Source organism: Centrocercus urophasianus, unplaced genomic scaffold, assembly GCF_019232065.1.
Source record: "Centrocercus urophasianus isolate 14NV4802_14NV808 unplaced genomic scaffold, USGS_Curo_1.0 seq_16, whole genome shotgun sequence".
NCBI lineage: Eukaryota > Metazoa > Chordata > Aves > Galliformes > Phasianidae > Centrocercus > Centrocercus urophasianus.
The window spans coordinates 10,082,946-10,110,581 of NW_024884711.1; the positions used below are offsets into that span (position 1 = coordinate 10,082,946).

At 37.6% G+C, this 27,636-nt stretch overlaps 1 long non-coding RNA gene across 2 annotated transcripts in view; it reads left to right on the forward strand.

The window, feature by feature from the left end:
- LOC122159754 overlaps positions 1-27,636 on the forward strand; it is a 128,368-nt gene that overhangs the window by 64,053 nt on the left and 36,679 nt on the right. Inside the window, exon 4 of one of the 2 annotated variants that reach the window (XR_006168614.1) lies at positions 22,762-22,827. The exons of the other annotated variant lie outside the window; for it this stretch is intronic. This is a non-coding gene — a long non-coding RNA (uncharacterized LOC122159754). Of the gene's footprint in view, positions 1-22,761; positions 22,828-27,636 lie in introns of those variants that run through there. 2 annotated transcript variants of the gene reach the window in all.

The window sequence follows — 27,636 nt, forward strand, 5'->3', positions numbered from 1 at the left end:
CAGGATTTAAAGTCCTTAGTACTAGAAGCCCAACATGACAGTTTCAGTATTGTAGTATTTTAGAGTTGGGCATACATTACATATTTTAGTAAGGAAATGGTATTTGGAAAGTGTAAGATGCTATAGAGAATAATCAAGAGTTGTGACAAGAATAGACAAAATGTTTCGTGAGGTTTCTTTTTACATGTTGTTAAAGCAGCAGTAGTACTGAATAACACAAATTCTACTTCTTTTTTTTTTTTTCATAATAACAAAGTTGATAAAAAAAATATTTGTATAATGTAACTGAAAAGGACCAGTATGTGTCACAATAAGAGCACTCTGTGTCACAAAGCTTGTATGCGTTAGCTCCAGCCAAAACAACCACCCACTCAGGGTTCTGAAGGGTAGGCATGCTGTTATGACCCAGATTCAGATGGTGAGAGTGGGAGTGAGAAAGTGAAAGTGTTAACAATACTTCAAGAATAGAGCTAATGAGAAGGGAATTTCTGGGATTCCTCTTTCATTCCAATTCTCTCTCAAAAGAAAACCACAGAGTTCCCTCTAAAAAAATAAGAAGTCTTTTTGGATTATCAATAAAGATTGAACCTGTAGAATGAATGACGTGCAGCAGAACCTTGTACCTGTCCTGGCTGAAAATACATGTATGAATTCTGAAGAGAGACATATAAATTGAGAGGTATAAAAACCTCCAAAGATTAGTGACATTTTGACTAGTGCTGAAACACTTTTTGAGAACAGAAAAAGAGGGGTAATTTAGAATACTGACATACTTCTTTGTCTTGCTGCAGCTGCCATAAACTTAAAATACAATAAATTTGTTGTAGCTGTCAACACCAAATCCAGCAGACTGCCCCACCAAATAGCTTGCACAATGGCTTTTTGGAGAGGATGGGGCATATGCTTACCACACTGCTGCAAAGTCTCCTTTTTCTTGCTCCTTCATCTTTCTTGACTCACTTCATTCTTACTAGAATGATTGCTGTTACATTGCTGCGGTATTTAATATTGTATATTTTACAAAAATTTTTGGAAGCCTACCAGCTCAGATTCTCAGATCCACACTGAATGTGGTAAAGCAAGTAACACTGGCAAATTTCAGCATTTTACAATAGTTGCTTGTTTAGTTTTTATTTAAGTCTAATAATTAAGGAATAAATGCTTGAACAGACTCTAGCAGCTTTGATGTTGAATAACACTCATAAATTCAAATTATTTGATCCATTGCAAGTAGATGATTCATGTAGGTCAGTTCTATACAGAAGACATAATGACTGCAACATCAAGTTCTCTGAAAATTTCAGTTCTTCGGGATTTCCCTTATTCAATTCAGTTCTCCATTGTAAGTGTACAGCAGTAAAAATAATCATGTGTTTGTTCTCCATTTAACTTGTTAAAACTGAACGGAGTTAAAGAGCTACCACTATTTCTTTCTGTTAATGTTTTCTTCCTTTCTTGTAAGCAGCTTTCTGGAAAGAATGAGAAATGTCAGTATGTGGTTGCTTGCTTACAATATGAGAGACTTACTCCAATAACTGTGATTCTTTTCAAAATAGAAGTGAATTATTTAAGTTATCGGTTGTGTTTGCAAAGAAACTCCTCTAAGATAGAGCATAAAATAAAAGTGGGGTTCAGGGGTGGCTCATTAGCCTGCCTTCCTCTGAAACTTTCCTGAGGTGATGGAAGACTGAAGAGAAGGAGGACATTATCTCCTTTTGTGAAGGTTCGTGTCAAGACTTTTTCTCCCAGTGACTGAGCACAGATATTGAATGTCTGTTCTATCTCCCAAATGTCTGATGTCAACGTCAGATGTCATCTTAGCAGCAGCAGCAACAGCCGCTGTGACAGTAAAAGGCAAACAGTGGAAGACATAGCCAAAATGCTGAAGTCCCTGCTTCCCTCCTCAGGGCTAACAAAGCATGCAGAGACCTACATTCTGAACTTGGGACACAGCTGTTAAAAGCACTTTAGTTTTCCAACCTGTGTGTCTGGAAAACTTTGTGATTGCAAGTGATTTGGACAAGTCTGGCTTTTAGAACAAAGTAAAACTAGATACTTAAAGTTTGAAGGTGTAACAGCTGAGTAAGAATGGCAGAATTTCACACCTCTTATTTCAGATTTTCAAATCGGGCAAAACAACGTGCCTGCTTTTTTAACTCAACTTTGTATTTAATAAAATGCGATATATGAAAATATAAAAGTATATGGATGGAGTTACATGAGCTGTGCAATATACCCCAGAAACCATAACAAATTACATCTGTGTAGAAGTCTTCATTTTAAAGGGAATTTTGAAAAGTATTTACCTTACATAAGAGCTGTTCATTAGTCTCATCACATAGCCTGAAACAGTGGAACTGTTAGCAATATATAGCAGTGTTAAAAAATGCTTTAAAATGTCTGTATCCAAGGACTAGAATGAATTGCCTTACAGTAGGTTGTCATGCTGTTTCTTTTTCTTCTTTTTTTTTTTTTTTTTTTTTTCCAACTACCATCTGTGCTCCAGAATTTAGGCTTTTATTAAAGCAAAAATCACCTGTAAGGTTTTGGATTCATTCACAGTAAAACTCCTCGTAACAAATGAGAACCTGATCATTTAAACTGGAAGAGGGAAGATTTAGATGATTTAGAAAGAAATTTTTTACCTTGAGGGTGGTGAGACACTAGAACAGGTTGCCCAGTGAGGTTGTGGATGCCCTCCATGGAGGCACTCAATGCCAGACTGGACAGAGCTTTGAGCAGCCTTGTCTAGAGGGAGTGTCCCTGCCTAGAGCAGGGTGGGTGGAAAAAGGTGATCTTAAAGATCCAACCCAAACCATTCTATCAGTCTATGATCATATAATTTTAAAGGAAAACTGACATTCTGTCCTTTTCCACTTTGTATGTGATCCTTATTAGTTTAAAATCTGAGCAGTTCTAGAATAGTATCAAGTCATCTGAAGGGAAAACCAGAAACCAAATCCCAGGTGTTGCAGTGAAGCTTATTTGCTCTTCTACAAGTTTGCAATTGCATCTCTGAGAGGTCAGAATTATCCCATTAATCTTTGTGCAGTACCAGCACGGACATCTAATGTCAGTAGCTTAACTGTACATTTTAACCGTTCAATCTTCAAGCAAATCTTCGACTTCAGATGCCTAGAGATTGACAGAGGTTGACCTGTGCAGTAAACATGAGTAACTGGAGAGATAAGTTACCATATAAACTGCTAATTAAGAAAATTTCTGAAGATTCCTGTGAAAATTTTAAAAATACATTTGTTTGAAACACTTGGGCAATTTGGTGGGTGGGTTTTTATGAACAGCACTGTATTTTTTTCCATTCTTTTGTTTCCATCATTTTGAACTGCAGAAAAACTCAAGTGGAAAAAAAAAAAACAACAGCCAAAAAAACTTGCTATTATTATTATATCCATCATTATCCTTGTCCAAAACATCAGGGGAACTTTGTCCATGGGTGTCCAACCTTCTGGCAACCTAAGCTGCACTGGGTGAAGAGGAATTGTCTTGAGCCACGTATAAAACATATGATATAGTTGATATATACAACAATTATTATTTTTTTTAATATAATAGAAAGCCGTAAAACCAGTGGAGTATTTGGCCTTGTTTTGTGAAACCAATGCAATGGTCTGCTATGATAGCAGTGATTGCAATTGTCAGTAAACTCTCAAGATGTTTGTCAGAGATTTTTGGTGCAATTTTACCATGATTCATCCTTGAAAATAATTGTTCACAAATGTAAGTACTGCCAAAAAGTGATGACATGAAGAAGGTGTGATTGTGAAGTGAGGGGTGTTTCTCTCTGATAAGAGAGGCCTTATAAGAGTCTGATAGAGAAACAATGTCAACTTTTTCTTTGAGTTGAATATCTGATAGCAATTCTATACATTTCATTTGAAAACTTGCTGGTCATTTATTTATGTCAACTGAAAATGGATTTGCAAATGTGCAAAAATGATGATTTTTTCAGCATTCTTGAAATTTATTCTCAAATTCCTTTACCAGAATACAAAGCATGGCTGCGTATTTCTCACTGTTCACAGGACTGTGTTTAGCCAGCGTATCAAAATGCATACAATTATTTGCCATCACTTGAGTTAGCACCGCGTTTTGCCCTGCTCGTGTCCTGGTTTCAGACCAGACAGTTCGGATTGCACATTGATATGTGGCTGTTGTGAATGATGGGTGAGTGCCTAGGGCCAGGCAGGGCTGCTCAGTGGGGCACAGCCACACCATGATGGCACAGGATAGGGAGCAGCCGCAGAGCGGGCTGGGCCAGGCTGCATGTGACATGCAGTCCGGAGTTTGGATGTGACTGATTTTGTCCTTCACATGCAATAAGCCACATGGTTTGTGTACTGTTTAAAGAAGTTCTTCAGAATAGTATTGACAAAAACAGGCTCAGTGTAGCCCAAATGAGAGCCTTTTTAATGTTCTGAAGTTTTGCATTCTGGCACTATTTCCCCTTTTTGCGAATAGCATTTCCGAGGCATTGTGTCTCTCAAGCAATTTCCTTCTGAATCTGTGGTATTTTGGGAGACAGGAAGGTACTAACCAGGCATGACATCATTTAAGTTGTAAAAACTGAGATTTTGTTAAGCTTAAATCAATGCTTATGCAGCCCTTCAGAAGTATATTGTACAGTATAATTGCTATCTGCAACAAAATTGTTAGCTATTGACATGTGGCTTCAGACTGCATAAAAAAAAAAAGCCATGTGCTCACTCTTTTCTGCTGCGGGAGTCACCAGAAATCACAGGATTTTTAAAATACTGTGTTGTATTGGCCAGTAAACAGGAAAAAAAATGATGTTGGGGAGAAACTTCAGCATACTCAAATGCAGCTCTGCTGAAACATGGTATTTCTAAGGAAATTTGTATTGTTCACGATACTTCAACATAAAATATTTACCAGTAAGCTTCATGTTACCTTGCAAATGAGAAATACCAGTTCTGCTGGCATTAAATAAAATGAAAGAATGCAAGATTAGGTTCATGGCAAGAAAACAATATTCTAGAGATTGTTTTTCTATTACTAACCCAAAACAATGAGGTAAAAGGATAAGGAAAGCTTTGAGAGCCAGTGGCTTCACTGGGTGATGGCGCAATTCACCCTCTTTCCACATATATTATTTAGAAACCTGTGTAATTTGTAGTAAAGCTTTACTTAGTTGTTTTCTTTAATTTATCAGCGGAAAAGAGTGAGAAACTGAAGTATGCAAGTGCCAGCTGCATGTTGCAGCTGCAGCTCTTCAGCAGGCAGGGCCTAACTTCTTGCTGAACGAAGTCTGAAGAGATGACTGTGGCTTGAACTTCCCAGTAGCCCTTGATTACTTGTATCAAAGAAGATATCCAAAAGTGAAATGCTGATTCTGCTAAGTCAGTGGCAAGGCTGCTGCTGACTTCCACAGGAGCTGGATTTTGCTTTGGTTTTTGCACTTGGAAATGTAGAGTGAGAATAATGCTTTGTTGTTGCTACAGCTGAGGAAATTTAATCAACATAAAACTGTTTTTTTACGCGGAATTAACATGCATATTATGTCTGCTCCTTGTCACAATCATGTTTGTTTCCTGTTCTAGCCAGCTGTCTTGCAGGTTTTCTTTATGGATTCTGATCTATACAGGTTTAATGCCTTTGGAAACCAACCTTTCCACTGAGCCATGGGAATGAGATGTTGGAGTTGCAGGCTCTGTGCACTGCTGACACTGACACACATGGAGGTGTTTTTTTTTTTGTGGTTCAGACTACTCCAGTCTCAAAAGCTTTTTTAGATTTCAGTTCCTAAGTAACGTAGGGTAGAAAAAGGTGATAAGAAATGATATTCAGAAAAGAGTTGACTCCTCATCAAAATCAGTTAGTAAAGAAAGCTATTTTCATCTAGCAAATAAAGCGTAAGTATCATTTCACAGTGTAAAATAGCTATGGAATTAAAAAGACTTTACATCAGTTTGGTTTGTATTACACAGACTGGTGTAGACCAGTTAAAAATTAAGTACTGTGTATTTTGAAAGACAAGTTACATATTACTTATTTGTGGGTTTCATACTAGAAGCATTTTTTCTGATCTAGGAGGTACTTTTGTATGCAAAACTTCACCCACAACAAACCACTCTAAGAAGGCAACCCCCTTGAGAAAGCTGCTTGGTAGACGATGAGCTGGAAATAGTTTGAATGTATCTTGTATGACTAATGGGATATGTCATCACTCACAGTCTTCACTGGATATAGCATGTGTACAATATAAAAACATGTTATTTTGGAAATATTTCATGTATCTGGGAAATATTTAGCATCACATTTACAAAGCTGGTGGAAATCTCTTCAGATAAGATACCTTTGTGAAGTTGTATCCTGTTCCACTTCAAAGATTAACACAGACGCAACACAACAATGTGAAGATGCATGTATTCAGCTGTTAATATGTAAGTTTATGTCAGATCTATTTGTCCTTACATCATTAGTGGAAGCTTTGTGAGATCTTTTTCTTAGCTACATAGACTCTCAACTGTTCTCTGTTGTGTTGACATCTTTGCAGATTACTGCATTTGTCAGAAGAACCAAGGGAGAAAGTAGCTAGAGCGCTGAATTTCTGATGAGTTTAACAAGGTGTGTTGTTCAGGGGTGGTTTAGATCATCTTCTCTTGTTTTTAATGTACAGTGGGGTTTAGAATATTTAACTGTTACTGTGGGAACATTTAAGTTAGAACAAAGCTTTAGTATAGTTTTTTTCAGTGCACAAAATGCTTAGATGTAGGCTGACTCATAAATGATTCACACCACACAGCTACACAGATGAAGTCAAATATGACATAGTAGCAATGCGGCCTAATAGTCAAGATAGATAGAAGATGTGGAACAAAAACAACTGAATGATCATTCCCGTGTTGCAGAAACTGGAATTTAAGTGATGATATAACAAGCAAACAAACAGAAATAAATCGAGCTTTAATTTATGCTGATACAGGAAGACTTTGGTAAGTCTTCCTCACCAAAATCTTGTATAATAATTTTGTATAAGAGAAGGAAAATTAGTACTACAAGAGCAGGTATTCATCCATTAATTGTAAAAAGGCAGTGAGTATCAAACTCACGCCACAGATCTGGAACATACTTACCAACTCCAGTAGATCATCTCCATTTCCAGAGGCAGAGTTTCTAATGTAGTGATTAGAGAAACCTTGGATTCACTATAGGCTTAAGTGGATGATATTTCTTATCATTTCTATAAAATTCCCCATGATATTATGTAAATATGGTAGAAAGCAGTAAATCTCCATGTGAAGAAATATACCAGCTTTACAAATATAACAATCATGTTTCCTTTAAACTAAAATAAGGAAAAATTTTCCTATTTGAAAGGAAAATGTGTAGGGTACAATAGTAAAAAGTCTTATTTAAATTATAAAACGTGAGAGTTGGTCTGAAAGTAATGCAAGTATTGGCAAGAAAGTTCAACCTCTTCTGCCATGCTACCAATATTTCATTACATTTTGTTGCTGTGCTGCAGATGGCAGCAGAGGGGTAGTCTGACAAAATGGCGCCTGGAAAAATGGCACATGACAAAATGGCGTCTGACATGGAAGTGTGTCTGAAGCAAAGGTGTGGAATTGAATTCCTCCATGTGGAAGAAATGGCACCCATTGACATTCAGCAATGCTTGCTGAATATTTATGGAGACCAAACAGTGGATGTGAGCACAGTGAGGGTGATGTATTTCAGCAGTAGCGACAGAGACAGGGAGTCACCTCCACTGTGCAGATCTTTGTGAATGCAGCATGCAGGCTCTTGTTCATCACTGGTGAAAAGGCATAGAAAATGGTGTGACTGTGCCGAAGAGCACTATTTAGTAGCTGATTATTTATTCTATCAAGTTGTGTTATTGTGCTCTTAGTTTCTGTTGTAGTTTTTGTGGAAATAGATAGGAGTCATTACTTTCCTAGTGACTTACATGTAACTACTTTTCTAAATAACCAAGTTTTCTAAATAACCAACAAAGATACACTGCAGTATGTCAGTTCAATTACTGTTTAAAGCATGAACTTCAAGTGACTGTGGAAGGAGCAGAAGTCCTACTATTATGTTATGGGTTTTTTTGTTCTTTCCTTCTGGATTCCCTCAGGATGTGATTGATGCCATCCCAACAAAACAGATAAGCAATGCCAGAAATGGCACACTTCTAAGGCAGCTGAGTTACACGCCAGGAAAAAAGAAATGCCAGTTGGACAAACAGAGGAAGTGTAGCTGTCAGTTTGTTAGTCATTCTATCTGTCACAAATGGAAGTAATATAAAGAAAGTCTGTTTTTTCTAGCTCCTGACTTGACTGAAATATTTCTCCCATATGATAATGTTGAAATAGACATCTCTGCAATGTTGATGGTTTGTTTTTTGCTATTTTACATATGGATTCATCATTTTGTGTTCCAGCTTTGAACACTGAAAACTAACATCTAAGCATGTTCATCTGGCAAGTAGCTATCCAGGGCACAATACCCAGCCTGATTTACGAGATTATCACAGAAAATAGTGACAAAAGTGAAGGTTAATTATAGCATGAGTGATGCTTCTCTTCTTGATATACGTCCTGTTACTTGTCATAGTCAGAAATGAGGTTGACCTGACCTGTTTTAATCTAACAAATGTTACCTGGCTATTGCTTTTCTCTCTATTGTATCCTGGGCTTATCTTGTGTGATTATTTGTTGAGTCCAATTACAGTGACCAGCTTCTGAGTCTGATCGTGTGGTTATGATACCAAAATAAGTTTGGGCTGGGCTGTCCTAGTAAGGGCTGCCACAAGGAGGAATCCTCATGCCTCGTTTACTTGCTTCTTTTTCCTTGCAAGGCATTTGGTGTCCGCACAGCTACATACCAAGTAAAATTAAGGATTTGATCCAACAGAGCTAACCCTGCTGGGAGGAGAGGGATAGAGAGGGAGATGCAAAGACCTTTCAGACCTGGCTTACCACACAGCTGCAAAAATACCATTGCAAACTCTAGGGAGATAGCCAGACGTGGAACAAAGTATGACTGTCCTGCCCATTGAGTGCATGTACACATTCTGGGTTAAAATGATCATTTTCTCTGTGTATGTTGGTTAACTATTTCCACTTCTTTGGAGCCTCTTGTATCCTCGAGGCCAATAACAGTTGCTAACAGCTTTAAATTATTTTATCCAATTCTCCATAAGCTCTAGGCCTTAACAAATTTCATCACATGTACACAGTTTAAAAGCCTCTAACTTATCCAAGTAAACTCCAAATTGTTCTCCCCATTTCCTGACCAGAGTGCTGGCTTTACATCATTGTTTTAGTTCTCTGATCATTGGTAACCTCCTGAGGCTGCAGTTTCATGTTTGTTGACTACATAGTATTCCCATTCCAGTTGCTCTGGTGTTTGTCATGGGACATCACCCTCCAAGTTGTGCTGGTGCAAGTGGTTGGGCGTCAGTTTTTGGTTTAAATCAGGGAATTACTCCAAGTTGAAAAAGTCATGTTTTATTAATTGTTTTATTTTGACCCAAATCCCTGAAGGGACATCATGCCAATGAAAACAAGCTGGGTATTGGGAATACCTTAAGCCACTGACCACTTTCTATTGTGAAAGCAAGCCCCTGCAAAGACTTCAGCAAAACAGCTTCAGACGTACATGATTGCAGCTGAGATTAAAATCTGGCCTTGATGCATCAACCATCTGTTTTCATCCCAAGAAAAGAGACTCAGCAGGAGTAATTGTAATTCTGAAGACAGGACTCTGGTTTCATTCCTGTATCTGTCTATCATAAATAACTCTACTGATAATGTCTGAGTTATTTTCTTCTTTATTCCAGTATATATTGTTTCAGAAGTTACTCTTCAGAAAATTATAGCATGAAAGACGTGCTGTGGGACAGATCTGGATTTCAATCTCTCCAGCTTTACACCAACCCAACTCCAGTAGAGTGCTCTGGGTTCATACCAGACCAATTTAGAATAAAACTTTTTCTAAGTAATAGAAAATGCATATAATTTTGTCTTAGTAACTTTGGAGTAATGTATCTCACCACTGCTATCTTGATTATCAGTTATGTTTAAATGTGACATTTAAGATATCAGTTATGATTAAATGCGACATTTTTTGACACCTTAAATTTTTCCCATTTTTGAAGTGATCTGCTCAGGGATTGTATTAAATCTGTGAAGTAAAAGTCTTTACCTGAATGCTTGTATCTTTATTTTCTGTAAATCCAATTAAACATGTATAAAATAGAAGTGAAAATAGCTGTAATGAGATTCATTTCAATGAAATGAATCAGGACACAAGTAAAGATCAGGAATTTCATCTTGCTGGACATTATGTTTGCTATGAATTACAGGAAAAGTTTTATTTCTCAAAGGAGTATTAACACATATGAATAAGAATTTTGACTACATTGCTCAATTTTCAGCTGTTCTTTTTTATCTGTTTCCAATACCTCTGTCTGGTGTACAGTGGCACCCACTGGTTAATATAATCACTGGTAGGAAGAAGTTTGCACTTCTGCTTCTTGGTAAGAACAAAATGAACGGGAACCATAGCATTTATAACACATACTGGAAAAAAAAAAAAAAAAGACAGAAAAAAAAAAAAAAGATACTACCTGTTGACTTAATAGTTATTCATTAAAATTATGTTGTAAAATATAAGAAAGATGAAATGTCCTATACTTCGCATACACGTATGGCCTTATGTTTGCACTTACAAACAATTTTTCACATATCATGCAACATATTTCTGTGGTATATATTTGTTTTAATGGTGTCTTCTTCTTCTGTCACACCATTATCCCTTCCCTTTTACCAGAATCTTGACTGCCTCCATTTCCATCTTTCACTTTGTTCTTTCGTGCTGTTGAGTCTTGAGATTTTTCTGTAAGGACAAATAATAAATACATCACAGAAAAAAACATCCAATTTTTGGGGTTCTCAGCTCTGGAACCCCAGTACTGGGAATAATTATAGAGGTTTCTCAGTTTACATCTTATCCACCTGTAGCCTAGGCAAGTCTTGTCTCATTCCTCCTCTGCATGACCACACAGGAACCATCTATGTCTTTCGCAGACTTAGCTTCAGTTTCTCTGCTTCTGCAACTTGAACACATATCCTTCAACTTGCAGACTTACAGGCCTGATCCTCCATCCTATCAGCAGATGATTTCCTCTAAGGATTTCCTAAAAGGCATCGTCAGCTGAGCTGATTTCTTACTTCTTTATGGACCAAAGCACATATTTCACTAAATTCCTGCATGTCATTCAAGGACTAATACTACCCTCAATCTGAAGGGGTAGGACTTTACATGGAAGCACATATAACGTCACACTGTACTGAAAACTGGCTAATCCGTAGGTGGCCATCCTTTTGCAGAAGAGTTAGACCAGGTGACTACCTGTGATCCTTTCCAACCACAACCATTTGTGATTTTGTGATGCAGAAACAAATTCAGTAGAGAATTAGGGGAGCACATGTTGTTGAAGGCCATAGAAAGGAGTACAGAGAGAGTGGGCAAATACTTGAACAACGGCTCGGAGAAATGGAATCTCAATCCTTCAGTATATTCAGAAAATGACTGGACAAGAGCCCTGAGCATCCTGAAGGCCCAAATCAGATCTAACTTTAGTTTTGATCCTTTAGGCAAACTTTATGTTAGTTCCCAGGAAATATAAATTATCATACTGCTGTATGTAAAATTTTGCTTTCCCCTTTTCACAGGTCTCAATGCTTGCAGTGGTATTTAAAGCAGGACCCAAGTTGTTGGCAAAAATTAGTGATTCCAAAAGTTCTAACTGTTGGTTGATATGTGTATCTGAAATTATTATGTGATGCCTAATATTTAACGATATAATTCTATAATCTCATTCCCACATATGTATCTGACCTTTTTGAATTTATCTGAACATTTTGCTGTAATGACATTCCACTATAAGGAGTCCGTAAGCTAGTTTTGCTTTGTGTGCAGATTTTCCTATTGCCACTTGAAAGTCCCACTAAATTTCTGTTTCAATGAATGCTTTATTGTTAGCAAATTGAAAGCATACAATTTATTATCTTGATTCTTTACTTGTGTCCCCATTTCTTTGTAAGCAAACACAGGAGAGTCTTTCAGTGTGTTTCTACTAATTTTTATTTCAGCTAGTTTTTTTGAACCCTTTAAATTATAGCATATATATATGTATGTATGTATGTATGTATCTTACGTATTCCAGTAACTGTTTACTTTTTCCACCACCACTTCTTCATGAGTGATGATCTTTTCTGATGTGTGCACAGTTGAATCTTTTTCTGAGATAGAGTCAGTTTAGAACCCAGGAAAGCAAGCAGTTCCAGTGATTTCCTTTAAAGTGTGCTGAAGATATTTGCCAGCATCTGGTTTCATCTGCCATCATATTTTCTATTCACTCAACTTGCTTAAGGCCTCCAAAGTTTTTCACAGCTTCTCTGGTCTTGATCAACTTAAATAATTCTGGAATGTCAGTAAAACTCTTTCCAGATATTTGATAAATAACAGATGCCCTAGAATGGAACCTAGTGGCACACCATGGATAACCTGGTGCCATAGCAACCATTTTTCTTGCTTTTTCTTTCTTACTACTTCACCATATTTTGGTCTGTGCAAAAACTTTGTCTTTTCCTTCTCCTCCTCCTCCTCTTGCATGCCTGTTTAACTTATTTCACTGCTCTGTATGAAGGATTTGAACAAAATACATTCATATCACACTATAATGCCATTATATTTAATGCAGTAAATATAGCACACCACTGAGATATGGGTTATATTTGTATGACTGCATGTGCTAGCACTAACCTGTACTCTCTCCGTTTGAATCCCACAGTACCTTCCATTTCTTTTCCTATTATTTTCATAAGATCCTTATGCTCTTGCAAACTATCTGTACTAACATTAACAGCAGTCCTAAGTTAAATTACGCAGGAATTCGTTCATGCTGATTTGTATGCAAGTCCAACACGTTCAACTACATTCTTTACCTAAGCTCTTAATCTCAAACAAATCTACTATCAGCTTCTGACTCTGGTCCTTCTGAAGGCCATATTGCCAGTTTGTCAGTGTTTGCTTCTATAGCACAGATAAGGTAATGTCCAGTCTCTCTTGGCTACATAGTCTAATCTGTCTGCAAGAGAACCTTATGTACTATACACTAACCAGTCTGTACTGACTTCAGTGCTGTTAGATTAGTCTATAGCACCAGATGGCCTTCTGTCTTCTTGGCACTCTTACAAAATAGCCAGTCTTCCTGCTCCTGGGATGGTGAGTGTTTGCACATGGAGGATGGTTGCTGCACTCAGAAGTCTTTTGTTTTCTACAAGATTTCCAACAGATTGAGTCCTGGATGCTTACTCTGACCCAGTCTACCACTTTCAGATCAAAGAAGCATCCATGCTTACTACAGCGAAGAATCTACCTTGATTTTTCCATGGCATCTGGAAATGAGGCGCACCTCAATATATAGGAGCTCAGAATGAGATGTCAGGAATGTGCAGTAAGCAAAACAAGGAGCAGAAGTAAGAGTTTGTTGCAAACAACTAGGGATTATTCACCTTTTTCATGTTTCATCTGAGAGTCAGTTATTAACTGAGCCAAATCTGCTGGAAAAGTTGACTCTCAAATGAGCATATCCATCCCCCTGGTAGATCCTGTCTGATCCACAGCAACTGCTGTGAAACTCCCATGCAACTCTAATTACACCTGTCTAGGATAACAGCAGCACAATGCATTATGTTGTCCCCTATGTCTGTCTGGCTACAGCAACGGCTCTTTTGTTTGCAGCTGTAAGAAGTTAGCACAAGCTACAGGAAATTTGAGCCTCTCTAGTTCACAGAGGAAAGTGAGTTTAACTCTGAAGAAGAGACTGACAGTCACATCCAATGATGGCAGGCAGTAATGATGTCATCCTGCACTTACGCTGTATATTTCTCTAGGCTTATCTGCATGCTTTTTTGCACATGGACATCCTAGAAAGCATGGACAAATTGGAAAAAGTCCAACACAGGGCAACCAAGATGATAAAGGGACTGGAGAACTTCTCCTATGAGGAGAGGCTGAGAGAGCTACAACTTTTCAGCCTGGAGCAGAGCAGGTTCAGGAAGAACTGCAAAAGCCACGTAGACATGGGACCAGGTAACCTATTCTGGATATCCTTGATTGAGCAGGGATTGGGACAGGTGACCTCCAGAAGTCCTTTCCAACCTCAACCATTCTGTGGTTCTGTGAAATTCTGGACATTTTTTCTCTATCCGCAAAGCTAGGGAAAGATGATCGCTAGCAAGGAAGACAAATGGGCTAAAAAGGTGCAGATATAACTTGTGACAAGGAATTTGCAAAAATGTAGAAATCAGAGTGAAAACTTTGGTTTTCCCAGGAGGCAAGATCCTGAACTCTTGCACCTTGCCTTTTGAATGACCCTCACCTCAGCGGTCCTCCTCTTTCCAAAATGACCTCACACTCGTTGTCTGGTCACCTTCTATCGAACCAAAGTGAGAAAATAAGATGGCATTAGATCTATTAACACATTTGCTCAAGTGAAATGGAGAGATAAGGAGTCAAGGCCTTGTCATATTCTTTGCTGAGCTGATGCAACAGGCTCTGCTGGGGCCCTGAGGTATGGAGAAGTACCTGGCTAGGAGCAGTTAAAACTTTGTTGTCTCTATTTTTTTGGCACTTCAGTCAATGTAGATCATTGTGTGGCTTCCATAATAAATGACAAGACAAATTATTTGCAGTGATCTCCCGTACAAGTGGTCAACACACATTTCATTATAGAGCCAGCAACTAGTATATCAAAAGTGAAGACCTGGTACTTCATTAATTCACTTTCCTTCATGGTTGTTTTTTTTTTCCCCCCAGTGATTTCTTTTTTTTTCAATATGCAGACAAAAAACAAAAAACAAACAAACAAACAAACAAACAAAAATCACATTAGAGGGAAAATTACATGTTCAGAAATATGGTCATCTCATATTTTATGTGAGGCAGGGGCAGATTTCTCAACTGAGTTGTCTGAGATAACTCAAATGCTGTAAGAAGGAAATCACTTAATCCCAAGTACTGTCTAGGCAAATTCATTCATCATAATGCATGGAAATTTCAAACTGACCATAGGGAATTAGAAACCTGAGTAGAGCAATGTAGTTGTTTACGTTACTCTCAAGGCTCTCTTTAAAACTGCAGTTCGCATTCTGCCAATATCATCAGAATGTTTTTTCCCTTATGGAAAATACTTAGCAGAGAGTCATGTTTCTATGTTCTAAAGAGTGTGCTGGGTTACTTTCCCTCTGGAGGGACTGTAATAACTATTCTAACATTAATGCTTTGTACTTCATTATTCCATGGTGATTTTCTTTAAATAGTGCTGGATTTTTCTGTTGGTGGTGTGGATGTGCTGTTGGGTTTTTTTTTGAACATGTGTTAAATGCTAAGTTTTGTACAACATCGGAATTCTTCTCTTTCTAATGTGAAAAAGCAGTTGTTTGAAGCTCATTATTGGGTAGCCACAACTTTTGCAATGTTCCTGAAGAACATACAGAAAATTTTTGGAGTATTCATAAGAGAGTGGGATCTTAAAAAAAAAAAAAAAAAAAAAAACTAAAGGAGCTATAAAGACCTTGAACTGTCGAATAACTGCTTATCCAAAATTATCCAAAGTTAGACGCTGGACTATACAGAAAAGTAATCCTGATTCTCTGGGTTCTATGCTTGAATGTGGTCTAAACAAGTCTCTTTCTTCAACTGTGTGTAGAAATAGAGCATTAATTACATACATTTCCAAACAACAACAACAACAAAAAGTAAATAAAGAAGAAAAAAACACTTTACCAAAAAAAACCCATTCTTTGAAAAAGATTATATCCAATTAGCACGCTTCAACATATACCAGTCAAGTCTGGAAAAAAGTTTGCCTTCTCTGTAGAAAGCAAGCAAGAATATTAGTATTACCATAGATTTTGATAGTAAGAGGTAAGGATTGCTGTTATGAAATGAGAATGCTACACGAAACAGATATTCTCCACTACTACTGCTAGGAAAATTTACTCCTGACAACTGGAGAGTAACATGCACATAAAATGAATAAAGACTTAGAAAAGTTTATACAAAAAAGCTGTGAACTAAAGAATCAATTTATTCTTCTGTCAGTCAAACTCTTCCAAGTAAAGGCTCCTTTTGACTGACTAAAAGGAAAAGGGATCACATTAGCTTTGCTTTCAAATCCCTGTTGCTTAACTAAAGCATAGCACTGAACTGTGTGGATGATTGCTAGTTGTAAGATTCTGAGAACTGTGTACAATGGAAAACTGAATGTTAACTGGGTGAATGAGTAGATCCTGAGCAATAAAGCATCAGCGTATAACAGCTGAACACAACAGTGAAGAGATATCATATCACATGAGCTTCTCTAGACCGGAAGGCGATGAGGATTAGATGAAGGCAAACAGTCAATACTCCTTGCTTGTAGCCTCAATGGGAGGTTGCTGGTAGAAGAGATTTTTCTGAAATGCTCACAAGCTGTGTTATTGATTAACGCCAGGTATTCATCAGGTGAAATCCCAGTTTGCTTTGCCTGTTACTAAATAAAAATTGAATTAAAAGTTATTTTACTCAAATCTAGGAAACGAAATATTTCTAAAACTGAATAGTGTTCTTATGCCCAGATTTTCCTTTTTTTTTTTCTTTTTCTTTTTTTTATTTTTTGAGCTCTTTGGCCAGCCAAGGATCACCATCAATAAGACAGTCCCTATTTAGATCAACTGGCAAACATAAAACCCATCTGTGTGTTGCTTAACAGGTGCCATTTTAGATCCATGGGGAGCAAAGCAAGCTTTGTACAGATGGACAGTCATTCATTGGACCTTTGCTTGCAGCAGTGTATTTATTCTACCATTGCCTACCTACAGGCTCAAATTTGAAGTTTTCCTGAGACAACTAGTAGAAGGAAGCTGAGGAAATTCCATTAAATAATATTGTTTACTTTTGCTAATACTCCCATTTCATTCAAGAATTGCAAATTCTAGCAAATGTTCTGCAAAGTCACTTGCTGCTACCCAAAGGCTTTAATTATTAATAGAAATACTATTGAATTGTATACTTTCCATGGAAAGGAATGGAATTCCTTCTTTGACAGCAGTTGTATAAATTGGAATGGAAAATAGCAACTCCTACTCAAGTATGCCAGGTAGTGAGGGACACTTTTCTCCATGCTCCATCAGTATATATATGTATAAAATACTCCATCAGTACTATTTTTTTTCTTTCCTGTGCTGGACAAAAATGATCATTTATATTGCTATTATGGTAAAAGTAAAAGTATTGCGAAAGAAAATTACTTTTTTAAGCTCTGGGATAAAACAAAAGACCCTAACTTTTGCCAGTTCTGTGTTATTTCAATGGACTCTAGTTAAGTTCTTGTATTTTCCCTCTTCTAACTTTGAACCTTGAGAGTTTGCATCTGTGTTTCCACACTGCTGTAACGGTTGCTTTAAAGAAAAAGGAAATAGCACATACCACAAACAAGACAGTGTGTGAAATTCAAAAGGGAATGACAAAACAGCTCGTAGAAACCATGTTCTGCCCTTCCTTGGATACAACATGATACACTGTAACTGACTACTTATTATAATAAGCATAACTAAAAACCCTAAAAATACTTTTAACGTATTTAAAAAATAATAAAAGATAAAAAAGGTCAATTTCATGAGTTTCCGAATATGAAATGGAAGAATTTCAAACCATAGCTTAAAAAAAAAAAAAAAAAAAAAAAAAAAAAAAAAAAAACTGTCAGTATACAGCCTTTATTAGCTAAAAAAAAATGTTCAGGAAGGCACAGGATTCATTCTTAGAAGAAAGTGTTAAGGGTAAAGTTTTAAAAGAGCTTGAGAAGACACCGTTCTCATTATCCTGTGAGAGTATCCTGTACTAAAGTCTCTGAGCAGCCTAATTATAGTTCTGCATGCATTGAGGTAGGCTCTTAAGGTAGATTTGCAAACTTTGTCTGAGCTTTATTCCAGGGTTTAAAGAAGAGACCTTAATCAGAATTACAACTGTTTAGGAAGGAAGAGAATGTGGATCGAGTTTTCTTACAGGCCAGCAAATCAGAGCAGAATCTTGAAAATAATGGACATGTAAAGGCATGAAAACTATGTTTTAGAAAATGAACTTCCAGGAGTTATCTATAGAGGAATCTTCTGTGGGTATCATGTTTCAGAAACTACCCCATTGGATATGAACATTATGAACAAGAACTGAGAACATTTTACTTATGGCCTCCTCTATGGCATTGTGGTCTGCCAAGAGTCATTCCTACCATACAGATATAAGATGGAGGAGACAGTGCATGAAGAGATACTTTAAAGTCATTCTGGCTCTCTTATTATAAGGAAAAATACTACTTCAGATCAGTATTAGGGAAAACATGAACTCAGGAGACTGCTGGTTGTCTTCACCTGACGACTGCGAAGTACTCTAAGATGTGGGCACCAGAGAGATTGGCCTCCAGACAGTTCTGCTTTTATTGGTTGCCTCTCCAGCTCCTCAGATCCTCAGATCCTCAGATTTCCCTTGTGTCTCAGAGAAGAGTTCTGTATTCCTATTTTTTTGCTGATGGACAGTCAGCTATATTCCACCATACACATACTAGAGGGAAGCCTATCTCATGCCTCCCCTCTTGGCAGGTGTGAGAGAGCCCTGATTTGCTGAAGACTTCTAACCATCCTCAAGGCCCACTCTTATTCCTTTTCCTTTGGAGATCATAGAAGGCTTTCTTTGTATGTTCATGGTATTTTATCTTTAAGTTCACTTCTTAATTTGTGTTGTGAATTCATTCATTTTCTTCGGGCTTACTAAGTGCTTTTAGTCTGTTCGTGGCTCATTAAATTGTTTCTCAGCAGCTACTGCCCAACTTCAGTCAGAAGCCCCTGTCGAAGAAGTGGTATTTTTCTTGCTTGTGTTCTTTGCATACAGAAAGCAATCATGTTTGTATAATTCGTGCTTTAAGTTCATCCAAAAAAAAAAGAGATTCTTCAATCTGTTTTTTTTTTTTTATATTCTCCAAGTGTGAAAATGAGATTTATCAGTTATTAACTTGTTTATTTTTTTAAGGTATCTAGCTTTGTGTCACTGTTGATTTCAGTATTTGCAAACTGGCTTTGTCATTTTATTGATAGCACTTGAGTGAAGAACTCTCTGATAATATATGCAAACTCACAGCTCTCAACAAGCTTTACAGCTCCGTTAATGAGGGGATTAACAAGAGCACTGCAATGTATTTAACCTGCGGCACTAGCTCTGTTTCAATAAGACTTCAACAGCCTATTAAATGGAGTGGGGGCTCAATTAACCCAGACAAAGGCCACTCTACAGAACATGGCAGGGAGGACCACAGTTAGCATCTGCCTAAGCAGCTTGTTCCGAGCTGGAAATAAAGAGGGTGACATGTTCTCGCCCCGAGCTATGATATAACTGAAATGGTGATTCTAGTTCATCTGGGCTGACTGAATAGGTGACGGCATTGAAACCCACCACTATCTCGCCATATGACAGTTTGTAAAATCAGAGTGCACTCAACGGTCACCCCAAAGCCTCCTGCGTGATAAGACGGAGGTATTGTCCGCAGGTTGGTGGGAGCTTGTGCTCGCTCAGGGCTGTGGGGCTGCATGGTGTCACGTTTGGATGCTTGGGGAACGTCAGTAGATCTTTCAGGGAATGTTAAGTTTCAGCAGTCTCGTGCCGGAGAGGGATTGGGCACAGAGGTGTGACTGGTCTTTGTGTAATTCAATATTTCATCAGAGGTTAGTATACGAACAGAAAAATGACATGTTAGCAGGATGGGAGAAAAACACAATTGGAAAAAAAAAGCAAAAACATTATACAGTATTTCTACATTTCTTGCTAAATTGTTGCTGTAATTTCATGAGTACAGTGCCACTAGTGCTTATGGTTAGACTTGTGCTGAAAATACTTTACTGGGCAAAGATCATTTTTTCCCCTTGCTTAGGGGGTAAGAAGGAATGCTTTTACTATACTTGGAGCAAAAATTAGCTAATTTATGAATACTAGGCATTATTCTATTTGGTAAGTCTAGATTTAGGCTTCTCAATAGATGTTGCAAACCACAGGTATTTATCAACTAGTGGTCACTGATTAAAGAAGATACAAATACGGTTTACTTTTATTTTTATGATACTTCATTATGATGACCTGATGTAAGAATCTGGAGGTGATTATGCAATTATTTGCAAAATAATTGAAAATAATAGAAAATAGTGCTTTTTCTTTTGTTTTGTTTTGTTTTGTTTTGTTTTCCACTGGAAGAAGCAGAAAATAGAAATACCTAGCTAACCACTGATCAGTTCCAAATATGCAAGTAATTTGTAATTGCCTGCTTCAGACTACACTGGAAATGCAATAGCCAGATAGAGGACCATTATTTGTTAATTCACTAAATGTTAAGTCTTTTCGTATATATATATATAATTTGGTTTTTTTCCATATGATGATCCTATACCACACTATACCACAACTTGGATCAGAAGAACATGGCAGGGTTTTCTGTGGTTTTGTTGTTGTGGGCTTGTTTGTTTGTTTTTTCACTTACTCCTTTCACTGAGGAATGCTCTGTGTTCCTTCAAAAAGTATATGCTTGTGAGCATGCATCAAGCAGCAGGCCTTCTTGTAGCTTTTCCCATAACCTGGTGACAAGGGCTAATAAGAATTGTTGTGCTATTAGCAGAATCAGCTGAGAAGTTTCAAAATAACTTGGCTAAACTGAGGATAAATGTATACAGACTTACCAGTTTCTAGTTGGAAAATCCAAAATGTGTCTGTTTCTCATAGATAACACAGATAAGCACATGAATTTATCTATCTTGGATATAATGATAAATACACATACTATCTTTTCCATGGCTGTTTATTCTACTGCTCTATATAACTGTATGTGAGACTCAAACACAAAGAAATGTCAGAATCCTTCCTTCTGCAAATCACTTCTGATTTTGACTCTTGTGAAGTCTCAGGTCTCAAGTCCTCTAAAGCAGAAAACATCTTCATTTCTAATGCAGAAAAAAAAAAAAAATGACAACTTCTTGTATCCCCTCCAGAAATAATTAAGAAACACAAAAGAGCAGAGACCCAATTACTTTTGCTTTGGGGTCAACTTTAAGTACTTCTGATTATCAGAGTAAAGACGTGCTTCTAATTTAATACTTTTATATAGAGGGTAATTTTCTTTCCTTGGGTCTGTATGTTGTTTTGATTAGAGTATAAAATGGATGAATTACCATAGCAATGTATCAATTTCCAGCAGAGGGAAATAAAAAAAAATAATAAAAAAAAGGAAGTTATTAAACAAATACTGTTTTTTTATTTGGTCACATTCGCTTTAGCTTTTTAAATCTAATCTGAGGTTGATAGTGCATTATTCCTTCAAAGCACTTCTAACTAAAATTGCCTGATCAATAGAATATATGCATTATTTAAAAGTATAAATGTGTCCTTTAAAAATATAAAAGGAAAGATAAAATTGGAGCAACAAATTATCTATGAGGAAACACATTCTGTCTTCAGCAAGCATGTTACATAGTTTCTGTAGGCTTGTGCCTATTTTACTACTGTTTATTTGGATTCCATGAGGTTTTGATGCAAAGAGGTCCCTGTTGTGCTGGGAATAGCACAGGCACATAGAAATCAGAATGAGATGATGGTGTTAGTAGTGATCTAATCCACCATGGCAGTTTTTATCTTGTTTTTGTGTCCTACGTATTCCATCCTCAGCAGTGAGAACAGCAGATACTCTTTGGGAACAGCGAGCAAACCTGGCTACTCTCTGTGATCTGTTCCCTTTGTACTTTTTCAGCATCTAACAATTGCTGGATGAGGGATGTTAGAGAGAGCATCCGTACCTATTTATTTTAGCGTCTGCTTATGACCTGTTGTCAGTGAATTTGTCCAGTCCTCTTCGAACACGTTAAAGCCTTCACACTCCTGATCATCCAGTGGCAGTAAATTTCAGAAGTTCGTTACTGTTATTTAAAAACAGAAAGAAGTACTTAAAAAATCCTTTTTAGGTTAATCTGCTATTTTTTTGTGAGACAACTAGATCAAATAGTATGGGATTTTCTGAAACTCACCTTGTCCACTGTTATCATGAGCCCCATTCAGTCCTCACCCATTTGCTGTCCAACTTGACAAGTTTCAGCTCATTCACTATCTCACAAAGAAGCAGCTCATTCTACCTAATTATTTTATTTCTTATTCTTCATATTTTCTCTAACTTTGCTATGTCCCTTTTAGGTGTGGGGACTGAAATTGCAAACAGTACTTCAAGAAGGACAGCAGCTACAGCAGTGTGTTGCCAATTACGTGCACCCTTTTCTACTCTTTCTTGTTTTGGAAATCATAGCCATTTAATGATAGCCATAATTCAATCATAAGACAAAAATGCATTAGGCAAAGGGATATCAAAGAAAAATATGCTTGACACATATTGTTCTTTCTCCTCTTCAAAGCCATCTTTTGTTGTTAAGAAAAATGTGTGTGCTCTGTAAGCAACTCATAGACCATTGCTGCCTGTCAATGTCATATTAGACATATTGACTTCCAGCCAGGCCAAGCTAACTGGAAGTCAAATAGCATCTCTAACGCTTTTACACAGGTTTTGTTGTTGTTGTTATTTTTTAATTGGGAAATGGCTTCTTATGAATTAAGGTGCATGACAATGAAGATGTATGGTATTTTTTTCAGCTTAATACCTTGCTTTCAGAAGACAAAAATCCAATTGTACTGGAAGTGGATGTGTGAACAGAAAATGGGTGAGTTTATGACAAATAGTAATATTTCTGAAAGTCAGTAATATAGAAACTGAATTAAATATAAATCACTGGAATACCCATTAGCAAATCAACCAGATTCACTGGTAGGGAAAACTAGAAACAGTGTTTTGCTTAAACTCCTGTCAAAAGTCAGATATCAGAAACACACTGGAATGTGGACACTCAAATGAGAAAAGAAAGAGGGTGAAAGGGAAATGGAGGATGGTTGTTGCAGACAAGTATGTAAAATGCATTAAATGACGATATACCTCCCAACCAATTTATGCCCATGATCAAGCATTACATCTTGTGGAAAGCACAAACATTCCCTTATTTCTGGCCTTTCAGGTGAGAATTGTTTCTTACAAAGGATCATCAGACCTGGTGAGAGGTTAGATTGTGCAGCTTTTGCTTGTCACAATAAACAGTGCGTTCAGGAAGAGACCAGGAAGTCTTCGTGCAAAGAAAATGAATATCTTTCTGGGATACTTGGGCAGCTGCCAGCTCACACATTAAGCTCTATTTTCCAAACCAATTGTTCTGTTGTTTCAAGTGCAAATAGACTTCATCCTCTGCCTGGACTTCTTGCTTTTAACAAAATGAAATTGCCAGCCTGAGCATGTGAGGTTTTTTTCCCTATAACCTACTGATATATCAGCATTTACTAAGTTATCAATGGAGAAAGGGAAACACTGCAAGTGAACACTGCAGAAATACATGGATACTTAAGAAGCATTACTTTATCATGTTTTGTGTGCTTTTTTTTAAATTATTATTAAACACTGTAGTTTACAGTGAACAAATTAGCTGTTAAATATTAGCTAATAATTATAACACTGCAATTTGTTTCAAAGCTGAATATGTCCTGAAAAATATTTCCAACAGATGCAAAAGATGTTATTAGGCATGTGCCAGTACAGCCTGTCTTCCAGGTATTTTTCAAATGCTGTTAATTACTTTACTATTGTCAAAAGGATGTGCTTGTGTGAAAGTGTGTGAATGATCTTGAATCTTTCTGCCAAATAAGAAATACAGAAATTACTTTTCTAGATCTCAAGCCTGCAGTTAGAACACAACAATGGGCTAAGGTCATCCTTACTCTCAAATCATTAAGTTTTTATGAACAAGGCTTAGCAACTCTAAGATTTTTATAATTAGTTAGTATGTAGGTGGATTTTCTTTATATCCATCTAATAAATTTCAGTCTCTTGGTGAATTTTTTTTGTGGGTTCTTCCTTCCCTATCTTCTTCCAGCAAAGTTCTACAGTCTGTGCAGACTTTGTGTGGGGGAAAATAAACTACAATTCTGTTTAATATCTTCATATATAAATGAATGTATTTTCCTTGTTGAATAGAACTTCCATTTACTATGCACTTTTAAAAAAAATGCTTAACTTTTATCTTCTCCTGGTTTCTCCTATCACAAGAACCTGAATGTCAAGCAGATAATTCTGCATAGTTCTGAATACTATCTGTCTGCAGGTAGAGAGGATCAATAGATTAGGCTGAATGTGCCGTGTTGTTTTCATCATTCTAATTATAGAATTTACTTTGGATTTTATCAATTAGCACTGTAGTTACAGGGAGCTTATGTCAATAGGATCTAGACGGGTGAACCTTTGCTTTCATTTTTTTCCTTGAGTTAAAAGAATAGAGATGGGAGAAGACCAAGAAAAATACTCTTCATCTCAGCTTCACCAAACTTGTAATGATCTTTTGTCCTCATTGACCCTTTAACCATTTTTGTTAAGAATGTTTTGAGTGTCTGAAAGCATACAAATTCTGAATATTTATGAAGAGAGACATGAGGTCTGTTGTACTTATGATCACATAAGTGATTTTAATTCTTTTAGCCATTTGTGTATTGAATGTGAGAATAGATGCTAGCCTATGTATGTTCAAATTAATACCTTAATTAGGCTTTGCTTTGTTGAGCATAATAATAATAAAAATGAACAGCTTGCAGCTAGCAGTTACCTCAGGTAATCTGATGGAATGGTGGTAAATTGGTCTGCTAGTTTATGATGCTTTATACACACATGTACAGACAGCTGCATTGAAGATCTCTGTGTTTTGTAAGTCCATAGATGATGATAATCATTTTGTAGCAGTTATTGCGCTCAGAAGTTCACGTCTCTAAGCCTCAAGTCTCTAAGTCTAGCCTCACATTGTGAGGATCTAGTGCTGCCTTGACAAGTCTTAGTTAGAGATGAATATTACTTGCTGGAACCAATCCTGACTCTGACTGAATTTAATTCTTGCAAAGTTTTGATGTTGACCCACTCAACTGCAATTTGACACTGGAGAAAAATGATTTGAGCCAAGTAACAACAGAACAGAAGAGGAGAGAAAGAAGCAGTGGTAGTGAAACCTCTTTATTTTGGCTTAACTGGTTGGCACTGTTAGTAGATACCCTGCTCCATTCTCTGTTTCTCTGCAACAAGCTTTCTCTGTTGCAAGCATTGTGGGTGAGAAGTGGAATTTTATTTTTTCCAAAAGGCTATATCCTGTGAGCCAGATCTGTGCATGGGCTTTCAGGTGAAAAATCTTAGTACTTGGATTCTCACTGAGAAAATATGGCTGCTGCTTCTGTAATTTTGGACAAAGTTCCTCAAATAATGTGACAAGCTTTTGTGGGTAGTGGCATTTTGCATATGTAATGCTGCCTCAAGTTATGTCTTTTAGGGGAGAATGGATTATAGGCTTTAGACTGTCCATTCAATGGGACCAGAGTCCCTGCTCAGGCCTTCAGGGGCTGATAACTGCCGATGTAATTTTGAGTGGAATGTCAGAATTATAGTGCAACTTCGTGAATTTGAGCATTTGTTTTGGATTGATTTGGGCTTACATGGTTAAATTTTCACTTCTTTTTACCAAAGAGCATCTTCCCTATAAACATCTCAGCAGGGCTGTCACTGACGCCAATGGAGACCAGAAGTGGGTTTAATATCCACAGCGGAAAGTTTGTATTTGACTACCCTGCAGACAGAACTTCAGAACCTGATACAGTAGAGGGGGGTTGTACTGGAGACAATCTCTACTTCATACACAAACTTCTGGTGAACACAAATCCCTGAGGATGAAATATTCCTTTACTTCGTCTGTAATTTGCTAGCATTAGCCCTACCAGTCACTTATAAACAAAAGAAGAAAGGACTCTTCTAGGTACTATTTTAATTAAAATTGTTACCAGATTTGCAGTTTCTACTAAGTGAAAATTGTAGCATTCATAAACATTTAGGTATTTGTGTTTGTATTCCTGACAACAGCAGTGACTGGACCATCACAGTGAAATACTGACCATAGCAATTGTTTTCATATCTCTTTAGCCTTATAGAGTGAGGAAATGCAGATGGTATTTCTTTGTCATCAAGAGAAAAGAGACCGACACACCATAATGTTAAGACAAGACTGTCAGATTCCACTGGAAATAATGAAGCTCGACAGTTCCTCGGTTAATACTGCAAGTACCAATGCTGTAAATTTCAATTAGCCCTGACAGCAGTAGGGTTTAACATGATGTTTATGTGAAGCAGTATTTTGGTAGATTTCCTTCACACTTACAAGGAAAAGTATCTCTTAATCTCTCATCTCTGTCACTCACACACACACACACAGGGTAGGACTCAGTTTCCAGTACATTTATTTATTGTGATATCATGAACATACTTTAAGTATCTCAGACTATACACTGTGGATGAAATTAGGACTCTGGCTATTCAGATCATATTGATCAAGCTTGGATGCCTAAAACTTGCCACAAAATAATCGCATTTTAACATCTAAAACTTTCGCAGATTCTCCAGTACCTGAGATCTGTGGAGTTGTTTGACAGCAAGACATCATCCAAGGCCCACCTTCCTCCTTAAACCGTGTGTTGATGTCATCCTACTGCTGAATTCTTCCCTAGGAGATGCAGCTTTTACTAGGTGTACTTTTGCCAATGATGCTAATCATGCTTTTTCCTTCAGTCCCTTTTCCCATGATATGACCTGGTCCAAGACACGTGTCTTTTTTACACAATGTGATCATAGCTGACCAATGAATCACAGAATCCTAGAATGGTTTGGGTTGGAAGGGAACATTTAAGACCATCTAGTTCCAACCCCCCTGCTATAGGCAGGGACACCTCCCACTAGACCAGGTTGTTCAAAGCCCCAGCCAGCTTGGTCTTGAGTCCCTCCAGGAAGGGGACATCCACAGCTTCTCTAAGCAACCTGTTCCAGCGTCTCACCACCCTCACAGTAAAGAATTGCTTTCTAATATCTAGTCTAAATCTACCCTCTTCCAATTTAAAGCCCATCCTGTTGCTACTTGCCCCTATAAAAATTCCCTTTCCAGGTTTCCTCTAGGCCCTGTTCAGGTACTGGAAGGCTGCTATAAGGTGCTCCCGGAGCCTTCTGTTTCCAGGCTGAAAAGCCCCAGCTCTCTCAGCCTGCCTAGTTAGAGGAGGTGCTCCAGCCCACTGATCATTTTTGTGGCCCTCCTCTGGATGTGCTCCAACAGCTCCATGTCCTTCTTGTGCTGGGGGTCCCAGAACTGAACGTAGTACTCCAGGTGGGGTCTCGTGAGAGCAGAGTGAGTCTCGTGAGGGCAGAATCACCTCCCTCAACCTGCTGTTCTCTTCTCTTGATGCAACCCATCCCTCTGGGCTGCGGGCACACATTGTCAACTCATGTTATGTCTGTCATCAGCATGCCCTAATCCTTCTCCTCAGAGCTGCTCTCTAGCCATTCTTCACCCAGCCTGCATCTGCAAGCTTGGGATTGCTCCGACCCAGGTGCAGCACCTTACACTTGGTCACTGT